This window comes from Lithobates pipiens, unplaced genomic scaffold (genome assembly GCF_037356315.1).
Source record: "Lithobates pipiens isolate NorthernLeopardFrog02 unplaced genomic scaffold, aLitPip1_a1.2 Scaffold_30, whole genome shotgun sequence".
In the NCBI taxonomy this organism is placed as follows: domain Eukaryota; kingdom Metazoa; phylum Chordata; class Amphibia; order Anura; family Ranidae; genus Lithobates; species Lithobates pipiens.
Genome location: NW_027507791.1, coordinates 50,964,672 through 50,985,014, shown reverse-complemented (window position 1 = coordinate 50,985,014; position 20,343 = coordinate 50,964,672).

The following is a 20,343-nucleotide window of genomic DNA, read 5'->3' as shown; positions in this document are numbered from 1 at the left end:
ACCCTCATTTCATTTATTCTAACAAATATCCTTCAAATCTCACCCCAAAGTACGACTTATACGTATTAAAGTGGTTGTAAACCCTTACAACCAACTTTGACCTACAGGTAAGCCTAGATTAAGGCTTACCTGTAGGTCCAATAAATATCTCCTAAACCAGGGATATGCAATTAGTGGACCTCCAGCTGTTGCAAAACTACAAGTCCCATCATGCCTCTGCCTCTGGGTGTCATGCTTGTAGCTCTCAGAATCTTGCTATGCCTCCTGGGACTTGTAGTTTTGCAACAGCTGGAGGTCCGCTAATTGCATATCCCTGTCCTAAACCTATACAGTTTAGGAGATATTTACCCTAAGACGGCACACAGGCGCACTGGGCAGGCCGCAGATCACGGCGATATGCCGCGAGTGCCGGCCCCCGCGCGCATGCACCGGAGCAGCGAGACCCGGGAGTCACTCCGGGATCCATGGCAGCGGCGGGCATGAAGATGGAGGACCGCTTCGGGGGCTTCGTTCTCAGGTAAGTTATTCATAATGAGCTAGTATGCTATGCATACTAGCTCATTATGCCTTTGCCTTGCAGGGTGTGTTTTTTTTTTTTTTTAGCTTCTTTACTTCCTCTTTAATTCTGTAAAGCAAAAGTGTGCTAAGGGTGGTCACCTTTCTGATGCAAGATGATTGAAGTGTGGCTCCTGACATAACCAAATGGCCATACATAATATTCAGTAAATGTAATGTACAGAAAGCTGTCATAGGCTGCAGACATGCAACAGGAGAGTTGTTGAGACTGCAAACATGCTGAAAGAGATCATCCGAATGTAGACATCTTAAAGAAGCTATTGGAAACTGGGAACGTACTTCAGAAGATAAAACAAAGAATATTTGAGAGAGAACAGATTAAAGTCTGTTCCTCAAAGGAAAATGGGATTTTAAAGGATGCATATTTCTGTCATGAGGTAAGCACAGCCACAGGGGAAAATTAAAAAAATATATAATTTATTAGAGTATACAATGTAAAATGATAACAATATTAAGTCATAAAAGCGATGACCAAGATTAATGCTAATTTTCAATGAACTTGAACAGATTCTTGTGTATACTGGTTAGCCGCCGCATTTCACAGACTAGATTGCTGCTTCTTCGGGGCTGTTCACCATGCATCCAAATATCCTGGCATTGATCAAAGATATATCGCAACATCGGAGTGAGAGAGAACCGGCCAAATCCAGTGACAAACAGGTGGTGTTAAGGCCCATACACACGATCAGACTTTTTGACAACAAACATGCAAATTAGCTGTTTTGGAGCAACGTCCGACCGTGTGTACGCTCCATCGGACAAACTTTTTTGGTTTTCATCGGACTTTTGTTGGCTGTGTGAACGGACAAACTTTCTGGCAACAAAAGTCCGATGGAGCAAAGTCTGATCGTGTGTACAGAAAACCATAGGACTTTTGTACAAAGTACAAACAGGCATGCTCAGAACCAATGCAAAAGATCAGATAACATTACAGAAGTTGACCAAAGGTGGCGGTAAAGAGCAGAAAAACCACGTGATTTTGTGAAAGTTGGCTGAAAAAGTCCTGCTGTGTGTATGCAATACAAGTTCAGGGCCGACACCCTTTGTACAAAAATCCAAGGGAAAGTTTGTACAAAGTCCTATCGTGTGTATGAGGCTTTAGAATCACCTGTATGGTCTTGCGGATGTCGGGGTTTTCATGAGCTGTAAGTCTTAATCATCCCAATTATGACAAATCACAGCTTGAACTATCTTGCTTTGCATGTAATGAGTCTATCTCATATATTAGTTTCACCTTTTAAGTTGCATTAGTGAAATAAATGAACTTTTTCACGATATTCTAATTTTTCGAGTATCAGCTGTACTTACCTTTTCCCCCACCGGCCCGTTCAGCTACTAGGAGGGAAGAAAGATAATCCTTTGCAGGATCTAAGTTGCTCCAGTGAAAGTTGACATAGCATGAGGGTTCTCTTCCCACCCATTGTGACAGTGCTGGGCCAATTCCCATGCATAAGCTCTGTCACATGGAGTAAGTCACAAGTTACTGTGGCTTGGTTATCAGTGGCGGAATGGAGCATGTGGGAGAACTAACGAAAGCCAAATATATGCTGCTGGGAAGAGGGTATTAAAGCTAAACTGCTGCTTTGCCCTGCACAGGCAATGCACAGGTTTTCACAAAACTATAACTGTAATGCCGTCTGACCTTTGCTGTTGAAAAGTCCGGTCATGTGTACGCGGCATTACAGTTATAGTTTTGTGCAAACCTGTGCATTTCGATCATGTGTGGGCTCCATCGGACCTTTGCTGTCCAAAAATCTGACAGACTTTAGAAATAGAACATGCTTCAAACATGGGCGTCCGCAGATTTTTTTTCAGGGGGGGGCATCATTTTGGGGTCACCCATGCAACGCCCCTTTTCGACAAGGCCATTATCACATTATCATGGTCAGAGACTGCAGAAGTAGTAAGTCCCTAGGATAAGTAATGGATAATGGCCAACAAGCCCTTTTACCAGACTCAGTGAAACTACAGCAGTGATCCCTCCGGCTGGACGATCTTTCACTCTGGGTTCCCTGGGGGCGACTTTTGTCAGTAGTGTAGCATGTCTGTACCCTGGTAGTGGCTCAGTCTTTCTCTCTCTGGTGACACTAGGCAGCGTGGCTCTCTCTCTGGTGGTGCTGGGCAGCGTGGCTCTCTCTCTGGTGGCTCTGGGCAGTGCGGCTCTCTCTCTGGCTTCCGCCCAGCACACTTCTCATTCTTTGTCCTGTAGTGCTCTCTCCCTACTCTTTTTTTCCAGGCTGCAGTCTGTCAATATCTCTCTTGATCGAGCTGTAGCCTCCTCCCTGTGGAAAATGGGGGCACCAATCTTTGGGACTACATGTCCCACGATGATCTCCTCTCCCAGTCTCCTTTGATTGGCCCTCAGTTATGGCCAATAGGGAAGGAACAGAGCGGGAAGGAACCTTGACGGGGAACCTAGTGAGAGCCGCCGTCTCTTCTCCCTGACAGGAGAAAGTGGGGAGAGTGGGAGAAGCCTCTGATAGCCCACAGCTCACCTTTCTTCTGTCACAGCACTGCCAAGTTCTCTGCTGTACTGAGCAGGGAAAAGAGCTCAAAGTCACACTACACTGATGAGGGGCTTGACAGCACCTTGATGGTGTCACCCCACTGGCAGGTGGCGCTTGGGTGCAGGCTACCCGCACCCCAATAGCGACGCAACTGTACTGAATTTAACATCCAATACCTGATTCCGGGGGGGGGGGGGGAACTTGACCCCCCTTGCCCCTACCTGCAGGCGCCCATGATTTCAAATTTTTTCACCGGAACTCAACCGGACCCAGTTCCTATCGAGAAATCCACTCGTGTGTATGCTAGTCCGATGGACAAAAAACAACGCTAGGGCAGCTATTGGCTACTGGCTATGAACTTCCTTATTCTAGTCCGGTCATACGTCATCATGTTCCAATCTGTCGAACTTTGGTGTGATTGTGTGTGGCCACTCATTCGGAAAGTCCGTCGGGAAGACCGTCGGGACCTAGTCCGTCGAAAAGTCTGGTCGTGTGTACGCAGCATAACAGATCTATATTATTATCATTCAATGGATTCTATTCCTGTACTCACAATGTGTCTACTTCTAACTAAGCTTATTCTCTTCAGCTTTTCTGCGAGTGAGGTCACTGTTGTAAAACTAGTATGGTCTATGTGACAATTTGAGACAATTATGGCAAATGAGACCAGTACAAGATGAACTATGACTGTAAGCTATTTTCACTTTCAACTTGAACCCTTTACTGAATTAGACTCTAAATTAATGTCTTTTTACAATTCCTTTCATAGGTAGAAAATAGTCCATTGAGTTCAACCAATAGGCAAATAAAAAAGTTTAAATTCTCTATCCACAAAACCCTACACCCCGGAAGATCCAAATGAAGGCGAAAACCCTTATGATGCAGTTTCCTGCAATATGGAAACACATTCCTGTGATGCCCTTAGGCAATCAGATACTACCTGGATCTGTAATCTACCGTATTATTTCTGATAAATAGCCAGCTATATTAAGTGAATTTAGAAATACATCCAACTTTTTTAACAATCTAAAGAGTTGAATGAATGAATGAATGAATGAATAATTTGTATAGCGCTCAAAGCGAACTGAATCGCATCAAGGCGCTGTGCTGAGCTTTGTTGTCCAGCTTGTAGAAGAGGAAGGTCTTGAGTTTTTTCCTGAAGACCTGGAGGTTTCCTTCCAAGCTGATGTTGGTTGGTAGAGCGTTCCATAGCCGTGGTCCTTGGAGAGCGAATCTCCGTTCCCCCTTAGATTTGTACCGAGATTTGGGAATGAAGAGGAGGTTTTGGTTAGAGGATCGAAGACTGCGGTTGGGTGTGTAGTGTTTTATTTTCTCGAATAGGTATTGAGGAGCGTCTCCATGCATGCATTTGTGGGTGAGGCAGAGGGTCTTGAATGTGATTCGATTCTTTATGGTTAGCCAATGTAGGCTGCTCAGGGCTTAGCTAAAACTATCTCTTATGGAAGGCTATTTCACATTTCACAGCTCTTACTTTAAAGGAATCTCTCCAAATGTGGTTAGACCTCTTCTTCACTAAGCAAAAAAGTGCCACCCTGCTTCTACAGAAAAGACAAAAAAGTGTCTAATCCTTACCTTACCAGGGAACTTACCGTAGATGACCTCCAGCCTACTAATACCACTAGTTTCATAAAAAGTTGTCCCGCACTGGTAATTTCCAGTATGTTCAGTTCCGGTGTAGGATATTGTATACGTTTGGCCATTGACAGATAACTGCTGATTATCTTTGTACCAGGAAAACCTTTGATTTTGATGGGCAAGGCTTACGTAGCACATCATAGTTATAGACTCTCCTGTGAATACTTTGACCCAGTTGGGATTGAAAGTCACTATTGCTTTTTCTGTAGCTCCTGGAAGACAATATGTTACTCAGGTGATACAACAAGAAAGCCACTGTAACAGTATATAATAATAAAATAAACCACACATTGCACAACCAGTGACTGTACGCTCTACAAGCAGGACCAATCATTTTTTTTGGCCTGGCCCCCTTGGATCACAATTTTCTGGCATGTAGAAATGGAAGCTTTTGCTGTGCCCAACAACAGATAGCTAGTGTAATGCCACATACACGGGACCGGACTTTTCGACTGACTTGGTCCGGCAGACTGGAATCCGTCAGACAATTCGATCGTGTATGGGCTCCAGTGGACTTTTTCTTCCCAAAATTTCTTCCCTAGAAATAAAACTTGCTTCAAATCTTTCCGACGGACTCGCGTCCGGTCGAAAAATACAGTCGTCTGTGTGCTAGTCCAATGGAATAAAACCGATGCTACAGACAGCTATTGGCTACTGGCTATGAACTTCCTTATTCTACATCATCACGTTCGAATCCGTCAGAATTGTGTGTGGCCAAGTGCGTTCGCTTGAAAGTCCGGTGGACCTCAGCTGCAAAGTCCGTCGGATTGTCCGCCGGACCAAGTCCGTCAAAAAGTCGGATTGTGTGTACGCGGCATTAGCTTAAAGGTTAGGTTGGGACAACCCAACTCAAATGGTATAATGCGTTAGGCGGTAAACCTGAACTCCAGGAGTGAAAACCCCCTCCTGCTCTTTGCTCTACACCAAGTATATTACTTGAAAGATGCGCTGGGTCCCAAATCTTTTATCACTTTCCTTGCAGAGGAGAAGATTCCTCCTTGTAGCATAAACATTACTGCATGAATGACATAGATCCTACCTATTTGATGTCAAGGGGTATGGGTCCTCTTAGGTCCTGAAAACCGAGGTGCTGGATGTCATTACAAAGAAGTGGCAAGCCCACGTGGATGCAAATAAAGATATGCTGGGATCTGAGTCTCTTATCTCTTCCTCTGCAGAGGAGGTGGGTATTACTTGGGGACATCCACACAAATGCACGGGTGACATAGACCCTACCCATTGGCTGTCCAACAGTGAAGGCCCTCTCAGGTCCCAAAAGCTGCATTACTGGATGTCATTACAAAGACATGACCAGTCCACATGGCCACAGAGTGCGGCACTGCAACCCTGAATGTGGCACCAGTCAGGGACGCAAGCTGGAGAGTCAGGAGGCTGGAAAACAGCTAACAAAGGTATTTTTAAAAAAAAGGTGTGAATGGGTGAGATGGAAGTGAGGGGGATTGAGGATTGCGTATGCCTGGTTTTAAAGTTAAGCCTCGTACACAGGCTTAGATTTTCAGATGACCGAACGTCCGTTTTTTTGTGGCATGCTAGTCTCATGTCAAAAGTGAAGAGGTCACTCACAATACGAAAATTTTCATTCACCAGGATACAACGTCAGAAGTGATATAATGCGTTGAATAGTTTTGTATGTATTCTTGCTTTTCTGAGCATGCGTAGTCTTGCTCTTACGTTTTTTTTTTCGTAAAAAGACTGAAAACGAAACAAGATGAAACGAAAATCGGACACTGACAAAAATGTATAGTCTGCACATCCAGCTTTTGTCTGATAAAAAAAAGCGAAATCGGCTGCCGAAAAGCACGTCGTACAAAATTCTCCATCCGAATCCGGGTTTCAAATGTAATGTAATGTAGAAATCGAGTAAGAACTAGGATTACCTGCTAGGACTAGGTATTTCAATAAAGATCAGTTGGAGTTTTGGCAAATATTGGAACACACACACTGGTGTTAATTTACTAATGGAATAGGGGCTGTTTGCCTAGAAAAGTGCATTTTCACGATGCAAAGTAACGATTGGTGAATAAGGTGAAATTGTTTGCGTTAACCACTTGCCAACACGCCGATATACTTCAGCACAATTGCAGCGGTGGGCAAATGGGCGTACCTGTTTGTCACCTTTAATTGGTGGGGCTAGCAGGCGCACACACACCCATCGCATATAGCGTAACCGCGCCCATGAACCCGCGGACTTGATGTACACCAGTGTCCCGGTGATCGTGTCACAGAGCCACAGAACGTGGAGATGCCTATGTAAACAAGGCGCCTTTTGTATTGAACTCTACTGTAATTGTGTTGCCCCCCCTATACATTGTAAAGCACTGCGTAAACTGTTGACGCTATATAAATCGTATATTATAATAATAATGATAATAATAATTTCCCCGTTCTGCCTAGTGACATGACAGAGATAACTGCTCCCTGTCATCGGGAGCAGTGATCACTGTCATGTGAGTGGTAGCCCATCCCCCCCACAGTTAGAATCACTCCCTAGGACACACTTAACCCCTTGATCGCCCCCTAGTGTTTAACCTTCCCTGCCAGTGTCATTTACACAGTAATCAGTGCATTTTGTAGCACTCACCGCTGTATAAATGGCAATGGTCCCAAAATAGTGTCAAAAGTGTCCGATGTGTCCGCCATAATGTCGCAGTCATGATAAAAATCGCAGATCGCCGCTATTACTAATAAAAAAAATAATAAAAATGACATCCCCTATTTTGTAGACGTTATAACTTTTGCGCAAACCAATCAATACACGCTTATTGTGATTTGTGCAGGCTCTCAATTTTTCCAACGGAAAAAGTTTCTATTTGAAATTACGATCGTGTGTATGCAATTCCGACGTGCAAAAACTCACGCATGCTCAGATTCAACTACAAGACGGAAGTTATTGGCTACTGGCTATTGAACTTCCTTTTTCTAGTCCCGTCGTACGTGTTGTACGTCCGTGTTTCTCAACTCCAGTCCTCAAGGCACCCCAACAGGTCATGTTTTCAGGATTTCCAGCAGATGAAACAGTTGTGGTAATTACTGAGGCTGTGAAACTGATCAAATCACCTGTGCAAAATAATGGAAAGCCTGAAAATATGACCCGTTGGGGCGCCTCGAGGACTGGAGTTGAGAAACACTGTTGTACGTCAAAGCATTCTTGGCGGTTGGAATTTGGTGTGGCCGTGTGTAGGCAAGACAGTTTGAGCGAAATCCTGTCGGAAATTCCATCGGGAAAACCATCAGAGCTTTTTTTCTAAGAAAATTCTGATCGTGCGTACACGGCATCAGAGTACAAATGAACACTCCTTCTACAAGCTTCAACCAGACACTGATAGAAGTCACAAGACTGCTATATACTGCTGATGAGTAAAGGTATTTAGCAGTTTATATGTACTAAAATAATTGCATTTCCATGTTCTGTGTACTGTGGGAGACCAGATATAGTGAATGCAGAGTCCGGGGTTTAGTAACACTTTTATGGGTACACTGGTGAAAGAATCATAATGTTTCTGATTTTGATGTTGCTCTATAATTCAGTGATTGATCTTTTAAAATGAACATACTCTAAAACTTACCTTGGCTGTCTGTCATGATCCCTATAAAAAAAAAAAAATGAAAAAAAAAAAAGTAAGACTTAGAACCATCATTCATAATCCCCCAAAAAAATCAAAGGTACCATAGATGTTTTTGGTCAACTCTTTGGCCCTGATAGTAAATCACATTGCATAAATAAATACATAATATACGTACTATATGGCCAAAAGTATGTGGCTTCTCTCCAACTTATTGAGATCAGATGTTTCCAGTGAGGATTTAAAAATACAGCATGCACAGACCTTTTAGTCAACTGTATACATCCAACCTTGAGACAACAGTTTGGGGAAGGTCCTTTCCCCAGCACAAATGTGCCCCTGTGTACAAAGCCAACTTCATAAAGACTTGGTTTAACCAGTTTGGTGTGGAGGAACTTGAGTGTCCTGCACAGATCCCTGACCTCAACCCTACTGAACATATTTTGGATGAGTTGGAACACCAATTGCGAGCCAGGTCTCCTCATCCAACATCAGCACCTGACCTCACAAATGTTCTTTTGGCTGAATGGGTACACATTTTCCAGAGACACAATTCAAAACCTTGTGGAAAGATTAGAGGATGTAATAGCCACCATTGGGGGGGGGGGGACCAACTCTATACTGATGCCCATGGTTTTGCGATGGAATGTCCAACAAGCTCATATTGGTGTGATGGTCAGTAGAGATGGGCTGAACCCCCCCCCCCCCCCCCCCCGTTCGGTTTGCACCACAACTCCAAAACAGGGAAAAAGTTTGGGCCCAAACCGCAAACTCTATTAAAGTCTATGGGACCCAAACATGAAAAATCAAAGGTCCCCATTTTGAAGGCTTATATGAAAGTAATTGGCCATAAAAAAAGGCTATGGGGGCCTGGGTACTGCCTTGGGGGACATGCATCAATGAAAAATTCAAATTCAATGATTTAAGGATGCTTAAAGTGAAACAATAAAAATGAAAAATTATTTTAAATCTAGTGCTGGGGGGGGGGTCCCCTTAGTCTTTATGTAAGATGGCGCATCTGAACCATTTATAGAACCTGCTGCAGCAAAACTGACATTTCCAAAGAACACAATGTACAATGTACCCCTACTCATTCACATGAGTGGGTGGGATCTGGGGATCTGTTAAAGGGGGCTTTCAGATTTCGATAAGCCCCCTGCACGCTGACCCCCGCAAACACTGCCCAGGGTTGTCAGGAAGGAGCCCTTGCTTGGATAAGGTCCTGGTGTGGACTGGGAGGTGGGACCTCCCCCCGCCGTTTGTTTCATAGTGAAGCCTGTTGAGAGCCGATGACTCATTAGTTGTTAACCACTTCAGCCCGGACCATTTGGCTGGCCAAAGACCAGAGCACCATTTGGGATTCAGCACTGCGTCGATTTAATTGACAATTGCGCAGTCATGCGACGTGGCTCCCATACAAAATTTTCGTCCTTTTTTCCCCACAAATAGAGCTTTCTTTTGGTGGTATTTTATCACCTCTGCGGTTTTTATTTTTTGCTCTATAAATAAAAATAGAGCGACAATTTTGAAAAAAAAGCAATATTTTTTACTTTTTGCTATAATAAATATCCCCAAAAAATACATAATTTTTTTTCCCTCAGTTTAGGCCGATATGTATTCTTCTACAAATATTTAATATTTAAAAAATCGCAATAAGCGTTTATTCATTGGTTTGTGCAAAAGTTATAGTGTCTACCAAATAGGGGATAGGTTTATGGCATTTTTATTAATCATTTTTTCTTACTAGTAATGGCGGCGATTAGCGATTTTTATCATGACTGCGACATGACGGTGGACACATCGGACACTTTGGCGATATTTTGGAACTATTCACATCTATACAGCGATCCGTGCGATTAAAAATACACTGATTACTGTGTAAATGTGACTGCCCATGAAGGGGTTAACCACTAGGGGCTTAGTGTGTCCTAGGGATGTGTTCTAACTGTGGGGGGAGGGGCTATGTGTGACACTACACTGATCACCGCTCCCGATTACAGGGAGCGGTGATCAGTGACAGTGTCACTAGGCAGAACAGGGAGATGCTTGTTTACATTAGCATTTCCCCGTTCTTCCTCTCCGTGAGACGATCGTGGGTATCCCCCTGGACATTGAATCTGCGGGACCCGCGGTTGGACTCACGGAGCTCGCGGCGGGTGTGCAAGCTCATGTACAATAACGTGATTTTGCACAGCGGAGCCAGCCTGTCGCGGTAAAACTGCGTTGGCTGGTCCGCAAGCGGTTAAGGACACGGTAGCTGGTTTCCCGGCCCCCCGCTCCTTAACAACATATTGACTGTGAACTCGGCAGAAGAACATCTCGCAGATCACACAGAAAATTCGGATGTTCGGCAAACACCCGAGCGGGCAATGTTCGTGCCAAACTTTTGCTTGGCCCAAACCTTTCGCCCAACACAAATGGTCACGTGTCCACCAACATTTGGTCATGTACATACAAACACACACACATATATATGAAAATCATAAAAACTACAAAAGGTGAACAGCACACTCGATGCAAAGCCTTCAAATGCCTGCCAATCCTGGACTCACCCAAAGGTTTCAATGTAGATAAAATTCACAACAAGGGATAAGGCACCACTGAAAAATATTTATTTAAATTCTAATATTACAAATGAAATGGCAATAGTTTTAAGCTCCCCTCTTTTTTCTTAAGCCAATGAAAAACAGATTTGATGCAATGCATGATATTTGCAACATACCTAATCATGCTAAATGCAGTGGGGGTAGCCCGTCCACAAGGGGCACCGCCCCCCCCCCCCCCCCCTAATCTACATGCAGTGCCCCTGACGCATGGATTTCTAGGACTTTTGTTTTTTGAAGCACATGATTAGAGCCTGACGCAACTCCTACAGTACCAAGCAGATTTGTGCCTCCCGTGCCCCAGGACGATGTCAGACTTGTGACGAACTGCGTAGGGCGGAGCATCGTGCTGACGTCACCGCGCTGTAACGTCCCGATTGGACAGGTGCTTGTACCGTAGTAACAACTGATTAGGAACAGCGATCTCTCTCTACTCCCAGTCAGTCCGTCCCTCTGACAGTTAAAAAAACACCTCCCTAGGGAACACTTAACCCCTTGATCACCACTAGTGTTAACCCCTTCCCTGCCAGTGCCATTTATATCACTGTATTGGTGTCACTGGTCACCAAAAAGTGCCACTTAGGGTCAGATTTGCCCTCCGCAATGTCGAAGTCCCCGCTAAAAATTGCAAATCACCGTCATTACTATTAAAAACTATATAAAAAGTAAAAAGTCCCTAAATCCTTCCCCTATTTTGTAGGTGCTATAAATTTTTGCGCAAACCAATCAATATACGCTTATTGCGAATATGTAGCAGAATACATATTGGCCTAAACTGATGAATAAATTAGTTTTTTTATATATTTTTTTGGGGGATATGTATTATAGCAGAAAGTAAAAAAATATAGTTTTTTTTTTAATTTGTTGGTCTTTATTTGTTTATAGCGCAACAAAAATAAAAAACACAGAGGTAATCAAAATACCACCAAAAGAAAGCTCTGTTTGTGGGGAAAAAAGGACGCCAATTTTGTATGGGAGCCACGTCGCATGACTGCGCAATTGTCAATTAAATCGACGCAGTGCTGAATCCCAAAAGGTGCTCTGGTCTTTGGCCAGCCAAATGGTCCGGGCTGAAGTGGTTAACATCATCGGCTCTCAACAGGCTTCACTATGAAACAAATGGCCAAAAAACGGATCTCAATTTTGTTTGGGTACAGAGTTGCTCGACCGCGCAGCTAAAATAACCCAGTGCTGTATCGAAAAAGAAAGGCCTGGTCAGGAAGTGGGTAAATCCTTCCGGGGCTGAAGTGGTTAAACACACATAGATGTTAATTTTATTTTATTTATTCACTCTTATAGCATGCCCACAGGTTTCTCCTCTGATACATTAAAATGATAATGATTGCAGCGTGTCCCCCCACTGGTTTCTTCTCTTTTTCTCAACAACCCGATTTGCTCTGTGCACCAGACACAATTTTGCTTTTATATATATATATATATAATCATTGAAATCATATATAAAATCATTATATATATCTATCTATAGTGATGGACGAACTTCCGACGGGACGTTTCGCGAACGCGAAACGCGAACGGACACAAACGTTCGCGAAAACGACCGTTCGCCGCGGGCTCCATTGACTTCAATGGGAGGCGAATTTCGCAAACCTTTAGGTCGAATTTGCGGCCACGGGGTAATTATTAGGGGGTAGCACGTAGTCCCACCACCTGGACAATAGCATAATACATGTATGAGGTGAATTTGGGATCGATAACTACAAGCATTTTTTTTTTATTTGGGAAATTGTTCTGACAATTCAGGACTATGGAGCTAATGAAGGCAATGGAGGAGAGGGAAGGTCAGGGACCAGGGTAGGCAAACAAGAGGGTGCAGGAGATACAGAGCACTGACAGCAGCACCGTAATACAGAGCACTGACATCAGCACCGTGACATACAGCGCTGACAGCAGCTCCGTGACATACAGCGCTGACAGCAGCACCGTAAGCAGCCCCAGGAGGAAGTCAGCACAGCACAGGGATGGTGTGATCCCCTCATAATAAGAACCCCCAGGAGGAAGTCAGCACAGCACAGGGATGGTGGGAGCCCCTCATAATAAGAACACCCAGGAGGAAGTCAGCACAGCACAGGGATGGTGGGAACCCCTCATAATAAGCAGCCCCAGTAGAAATATGACACCGCTCAACCTCTTCAAAGAGGAGGGTAGGGGCATATAGTACGGTGTGCTTTTTTGGGTCAGGGAAGTGAGCCAAATGAATTAAGAAGGTCTGTGTGCTTGATTCCAAAAATTGTTTATAGACATATACATGGTCTACTGATCACATGTGTTGAATTCCTCCGAGATCCATGCCTCATTCATTTTTAGAAATGTGAGGTAGTTAACACTGTGGTGAGCTAGGCGAGTACGCTTATCGGTCACAATCCCCCCTGCTGCGCTGAACGTCCTTTCGGACAGGACACTGGATGAGGGGCAAGCCAACAGTTCGATTGCAAATTGGGCAAGCTCTGGCCAGAGGTCAAGCCTGCCCACCCAGTAGTCTAGGGGTTCATCACTCCTCAGAGCGTCCACATCGGCCGTTAACCCAATGTAGTCGGACACCTGACGGTCTAGGCGTTCCCTGATGCTGGATCCGGATGACACCTGTCGATGGGTCGGCTGAAAGAATGACCTCATATCCGAAGTCACCAACACATCTTCAAACCGGCCTCTTCTTGCAGGCGCTGTTGGATTGGTACCCGCAAATCCTTCTCTGGGAGTGGGAATTGCTCCTCTGCCAGCGCACGCAAAAGCAGAATGCAGCATTTCTCGAAGCAAGGCCTGGAAGTGCTGCATTCTGACAGCCCTCTGCGACGGCGGTAACATTTCCGCCATTTTGTGTTTGTACCGGGGGTCTAAGTACGTTGCCACCCAGTACTGGTCCTTGACCCTCATGCTTTTTATACGGGGGTCCCTATTAAAACACTGGAGCATGAAGGCCCCCATTTGCACTAAAGTGGAAGCGGTGTGGTGGCCTGGCTCCTGCTCATCATCCAGGATAATGTCGTCCTCTTCATTCTCCTCTCCCCATCCTCGCACAACAGGGATCCCAGAAAGGTTTAAAGCATGCTCTTCTTGCTCCTGCTCATCCGCCCCGGCACCATCCTCCTCTGACTCCTCATCAGACTCCTGTTGTTGACTTGTCTCAGATAGAGTAGCCCCCCCTGGGAATTCATCCAGCATTGCGACTTCCTCATCTTCCCGCTCCTGCTCCTCCACAGCCTGATCAATGACACGACGCAATGCACGCTCCAGAAAGAAGGCATAAGGTACCATGTCACTGATGGCGCCATGGCTGCGACTGACCAGTTTGGTGATCTCCTCAAATGGCCGCAGAAGTCTGCATGTGTCGCGCATGAGCAGCCACTGGCGCGGTGAAAAAAAACCCAGCTCCCCAGAACCGTTTCTTTCGCAGAGTTCATACAGGTAGACGTTAACTGCACGTTTCTGCTGGAGCAGCCTATCAAGCATATAGAAGGTTGAGTTCCATCGCGTCGGGCAATCGCAAATAAGACGTCTGACCGGCAGATGGTGTCGCCGCTGAATGTCAGCAAGGCGAGCCATGGCCGTGTAAGATCTTCTGAAATGGGCCGAGATTTTCCTTGCCTGCCGCAAGATGTCCTGGACCCCAGGGTATTTGACAAGGAATCGCTGCACGACCAAGTTTAAGACGTGTGCCATGCACGGCACGTGCGTGATTTTGCCCTGTTTCAATGCGCTAAGCAGATTGGCACCGTTGTCACACACCACTTTACCAACTGTCAAATTGAGCGGTGTTAGCCACTCATCTGCCTGTGAACGCAAAGCTGAAAGGAGTGCCGGGCCAGTGTGGCTCTTTGCTTCCAGGCACAACAGACGCAGCACGGCATGGCAACGTCTCACCTGGCATGTGGAATAGGTTCTGGGGAGCTTGGGCGGTGCAGTGGAAGAGACGCTAGCAGCGGAAAAGGAGGAGGCAGCTGAGGAGGAGAGGGAGGAGGATGGAGTAGGAGGAGGAGAAGAAGAGTCAGGCCTGCATGCAATCCGTGGCGGTAAAACCAAATCTACACGGGTGCCACGGGTTACATGCTTGACGGCCGTCAGAAGGTTCACCCAGTGGGCAGTAAAACTGATATACCTTCCCTGCCCGTGTTTGCTAGACCACGTGTCTGTGGTCAGATGTATCTTGGCACCGACACTGTGTGCCAGAGATACATTCACTTGCCGCTGAACATGGCCATATAGCTCTGGGATGCCCTTCTCTGAGAAATACTTCCTTCCTGGGACCTTCCATTGTGGTGTTCCAATGGCCACAAATTTGCGAAAGGCCTCCGAGTCCACCAGTTTATATGGCAGTAGTTGGCGGGCTATGAGTTCTGACAAGCCAGCCGCCAACCGTTGGGCAAGAGGGTTATCCGGCGTCATCATTTTTTTACGCTCAAACATTAGGCCCACGGAAGCCTGCCTTTTTGCAGAAAAATGTGAGCTTGGCGTGATGGAAGGTGGAGTGGAGGACAATTGTGAGGAGAGAGGAGAAGGAGAAGTAGAAGACGAGGCTGGACGGTGAGAGCCTGCAGTGTGGCTTTGTGTGTTCCGTTGCTCCCACTGGGCTCGGTGATGGCTGCTCATGTGCCTTCTTAAGGCGGTCGTCCCTAGGTGAGTATTGGGCTTACCGCGACTAACGCGTTGACTGCAAAGATTGCAGATGGCAACGCTATTGTCAGCAGCGGACACGTTAAAAAAAGCCCACACTGCGGAGCCATGTGCCGGTGTCCTGGGAGCGCCAGATGTGACCGTACATGGTCGATGACTCGCTCCTGATACATTTGCAGTCTGCTTTGTCCCTGCTGTGCAATGTAAGTCATTGCTGCTTCTCCTCCCTATCTGCTGGTCCATATCTCCCTCTGAACTCCCCTCCTCTTCCTCTCTTGTGGGCACCCACGTGACATCACTAGACACGTCATCATCAACGTCACCTTCCCCACCGCTATAAGTAGAGTAGGCAGCAACACCGGGGACCAACCTCCTCCTTGGGCTGATCTGGGTACTGGCGTCAGACTGCTGAGTAGCGCTTGTTGCTACCTCCTCTTCCTGATCCAATACCAAGAGTGGCTGCGCATCAGAAATGTCCTCTTGATATGGATCGGAAAATAATTCCAGTGACTCAAGCGGAAGGTATGTGGTGGTGGTGGTGGTGGTCGTGTTGTTGGTGGTAGTGTCTTTGGGGGTGCACATAGCAGAGAGTGAAGAAGAGGGTGCAGATCGAGAGGATGAGGAGGGTGCAGAAGAGTAAGGCTGAGCGAGCCACTCAACCAAGTCTGGTGCATCCTTTAAAGTAATTGAACGCACCTTCTGCAACTTCCCACTTTGGCTCAAGCCTGTTGCTCCTGCCCTACCCCTACCACCCCTGCGGAAGGGCCTGCCTCTTCCTCTGCATGTCATTTTTTAAATGACCCTGTGACAAAACTCTTAGTCCCTATACCGCTGAAGGACTGCTGCAGTATAGGTGAGCGGTCAGCAGTGGTGCACGTCAACCCTATCTATTGTGGACCTATAGCGGTCCTTACAGAACAGCAGACTGTACCGCACTCAAGCCTATGTACCGTAGCACCCTATACCAAGTTACCAGTCCTTATAAGAACTTTTGTGGACCAAGCAGGTTGTGTATTAGTGTTTAGCAGACTGTACGTCAGTCCCTATACCGCTGAAGGACTGCTGCAGTATAGGGCAGCGGTCAGCAGTGGTGCACGTCAACCCTATCTATTGTGGACCGATAGCGGTCCTTACAGAACAGCAGACTGTACCGCACTCAAGCCTATGTACCGTAGCACCCTATACCAAGTTACCAGTCCTTATAAGAACTTTTGTGGACCAAGCAGGTTGTGTATTAGTGTTTAGCAGACTGTACGTCAGTCCCTATACCGCTGAAGGACTGCTGCAGTATAGGGCAGCGGTCAGCAGTGGTGCACGTCAACCCTATCTATTGTGGACCGATAGCGGTCCTTACAGAACAGCAGACTGTACCGCACTCAAGCCTATGTACCGTAGCACCCTATACCAAGTTACCAGTCCTTATAAGAACTTTTGTGGACCAAGCAGGTTGTGTATTAGTGTTTAGCAGACTGTACGTCAGTCCCTATACCGCTGAAGGACTGCTGCAGTATAGGGCAGCGGTCAGCAGTGGTGCACGTCAACCCTATCTATTGTGGACCGATAGCGGTCCTTACAGAACAGCAGACTGTACCGCACTCAAGCCTATGTACCGTAGCACCCTATACCAAGTTACCAGTCCTTATAAGAACTTTTGTGGACCAAGCAGGTTGTGTATTAGTGTTTAGCAGACTGTACGTCAGTCCCTATACCGCTGAAGGACTGCTGCAGTATAGGGCAGCGGTCAGCAGTGGTGCACGTCAACCCTATCTATTGTGGACCGATAGCGGTCCTTACAGAACAGCAGACTGTACCGCACTCAAGCCTATGTACCGTAGCACCCTATACCAAGTTACCAGTCCTTATAAGAACTTTTGTGGAACAAGCAGGTTGTGTGTTAGTGATTAGCAGACTGTACGTCAGTCCCTATACCGCTGAAGGACTGCTGCAGTATAGGGCAGCGGTCAGCAGTAGTGCACGTCAACCCTATGTATTGTGGACCGATAGCGGTCCTTACAGAACAGCAGACTGTACTGCACTCAGGCCTATGTACCGTAGCACCCTATACCAAGTTACCAGTCCTTATAAAAACTTTTGTGGACCAAGCAGGTTGTGTGTTAGTGTTTAGCAGACTGTGCGTCAGTCCCTATACCGCTGAAGGACTGCTGCAGTATAGGGCAGCGGTCAGCAGTAGTGCACGTCAACCCTATGTATTGTGGACCGATAGCGGTCCTTACAGAACAGCAGACTGTAACGCACTCAGGCCTATGTACCGTAGCACCCTATACCAAGTTACCAGTCCTTATAAGAACTTTTGTGGACCAAGCAGGTTGTGTATTAGTGTTTAGCAGACTGTGCGTCAGTCCCTATACCGCTGAAGGACTGCTGCAGTATAGGGCAGCGGTCAGCAGTAGTGCACGTCAACCCTATGTATTGTGGACCGATAGCGGTCCTTACAGAACAGCAGACTGTAACGCACTCAGGCCTATGTACCGTAGCACCCTATACCAAGTTACCAGTCCTTATAAGAACTTTTGTGGACCAAGCAGGTTGTGTATTAGTGTTTAGCAGACTGTGCGTCAGTCCCTATACCGCTGAAGGACTGCTGCAGTATAGGGCAGCGGTCAGCAGTAGTGCACGTCAACCCTATGTATTGTGGACCGATAGCGGTCCTTACAGAACAGCAGACTGTAACGCACTCAGGCCTATGTACCGTAGCACCCTATACCAAGTTACCAGTCCTTATAAGAACTTTTGTGGACCAAGCAGGTTGTGTATTAGTGTTTAGCAGACTGTGCGTCAGTCCCTATACCGCTGAAGGACTGCTGCAGTATAGGGCAGCGGTCAGCAGTAGTGCACGTCAACCCTATGTATTGTGGACCGATAGCGGTCCTTACAGAACAGCAGACTGTAACGCACTCAGGCCTATGTACCGTAGCACCCTATACCAAGTTACCAGTCCTTATAAGAACTTTTGTGGACCAAGCAGGTTGTGTATTAGTGTTTAGCAGACTGTGCGTCAGTCCCTATACCGCTGAAGGACTGCTGCAGTATAGGGCAGCGGTCAGCAGTAGTGCACGTCAACCCTATGTATTGTGGACCGATAGCGGTCCTTACAGAACAGCAGACTGTAACGCACTCAGGCCTATGTACCGTAGCACCCTATACCAAGTTACCAGTCCTTATAAGAACTTTTGTGGACCAAGCAGGTTGTGTATTAGTGTTTAGCAGACTGTGCGTCAGTCCCTATACCGCTGAAGGACTGCTGCAGTATAGGGCAGCGGTCAGCAGTAGTGCACGTCAACCCTATGTATTGTGGACCGATAGCGGTCCTTACAGAACAGCAGACTGTAACGCACTCAGGCCTATGTACCGTAGCACCCTATACCAAGTTACCAGTCCTTATAAGAACTTTTGTGGACCAAGCAGGTTGTGTATTAGTGTTTAGCAGACTGTGCGTCAGTCCCTATACCGCTGAAGGACTGCTGCAGTATAGGGCAGCGGTCAGCAGTAGTGCACGGCAACCCTATGTATTGTGGACCGATAGCGGTCCTTACAGAACAGCAGACTGTACTGCACTCAGGCCTATGTACCGTAGCACCCTATACCAAGTTACCAGTCCTTATAAGAACTTTTGTGGACCAAGCAGGTTGTGTATTAGTGTTTAGCAGACTGTGCGTCAGTCCCTATACCGCTGAAGGACTGCTGCAGTATAGGGCAGCGGTCAGCAGTAGTGCACGGCAACCCTATGTATTGTGGACCGATAGCGGTCCTTACAGAACAGCAGACTGTACTGCACTCAGGCCTATGTACCGTAGCACCCTATACCAAGTTACCAGTCCTTATAAAAACTTTTGTGGACCAAGCAGGTTGTGTGTTAGTGTTTAGCAGACTGTGCGTCAGTCCCTATACCGCTGAAGGACTGCTGCAGTATAGGGCAGCGGTCAGCAGTAGTGCACGTCAACCCTATGTATTGTGGACCGATAGCGGTCCTTACAGAACAGCAGACTGTAACGCACTCAGGCCTATGTACCGTAGCACCCTATACCAAGTTACCAGTCCTTATAAGAACTTTTGTGGACCAAGCAGGTTGTGTATTAGTGTTTAGCAGACTGTGCGTCAGTCCCTATACCGCTGAAGGACTGCTGCAGTATAGGGCAGCGGTCAGCAGTAGTGCACGGCAACCCTATGTATTGTGGACCGATAGCGGTCCTTACAGAACAGCAGACTGTACTGCACTCAGGCCTATGTACCGTAGCACCCTATACCAAGTTACCAGTCCTTATAAGAACTTTTGTGGACCAAGCAGGTTGTGTATTAGTGTTTAGCAGACTGTGCGTCAGTCCCTATACCGCTGAAGGACTGCTGCAGTATAGGGCAGCGGTCAGCAGTAGTGCACGGCAACCCTATGTATTGTGGACCGATAGCGGTCCTTACAGAACAGCAGACTGTACCGCACCCAAGCCTATGTACCGTAGCACCCTAGACAGACCAAGTTACCAGTCCTGATAAAGAGCTTTGTGGAACAAGTGAGTTGTGAATGATTAGCAGACTGCAGCAGAAGGGCAGCAGTCAAGTATAATATTCTTTCTATATTTGGAAGAAAGAATATTATACGTGTACAAGCCTATTACCGTACCACTGATACCAGTCCTGAAAAGAACCTTTGTGGAACTAATAGTAACAGCAAGTCTTTAAAATTATCCTCACTGCCTGACACACTGCTTCCTGCCTGTCCCTATACAAATTGGCAAAAAAGAGTAGGCTGGAACGATTAGCTGGAATAGCTCT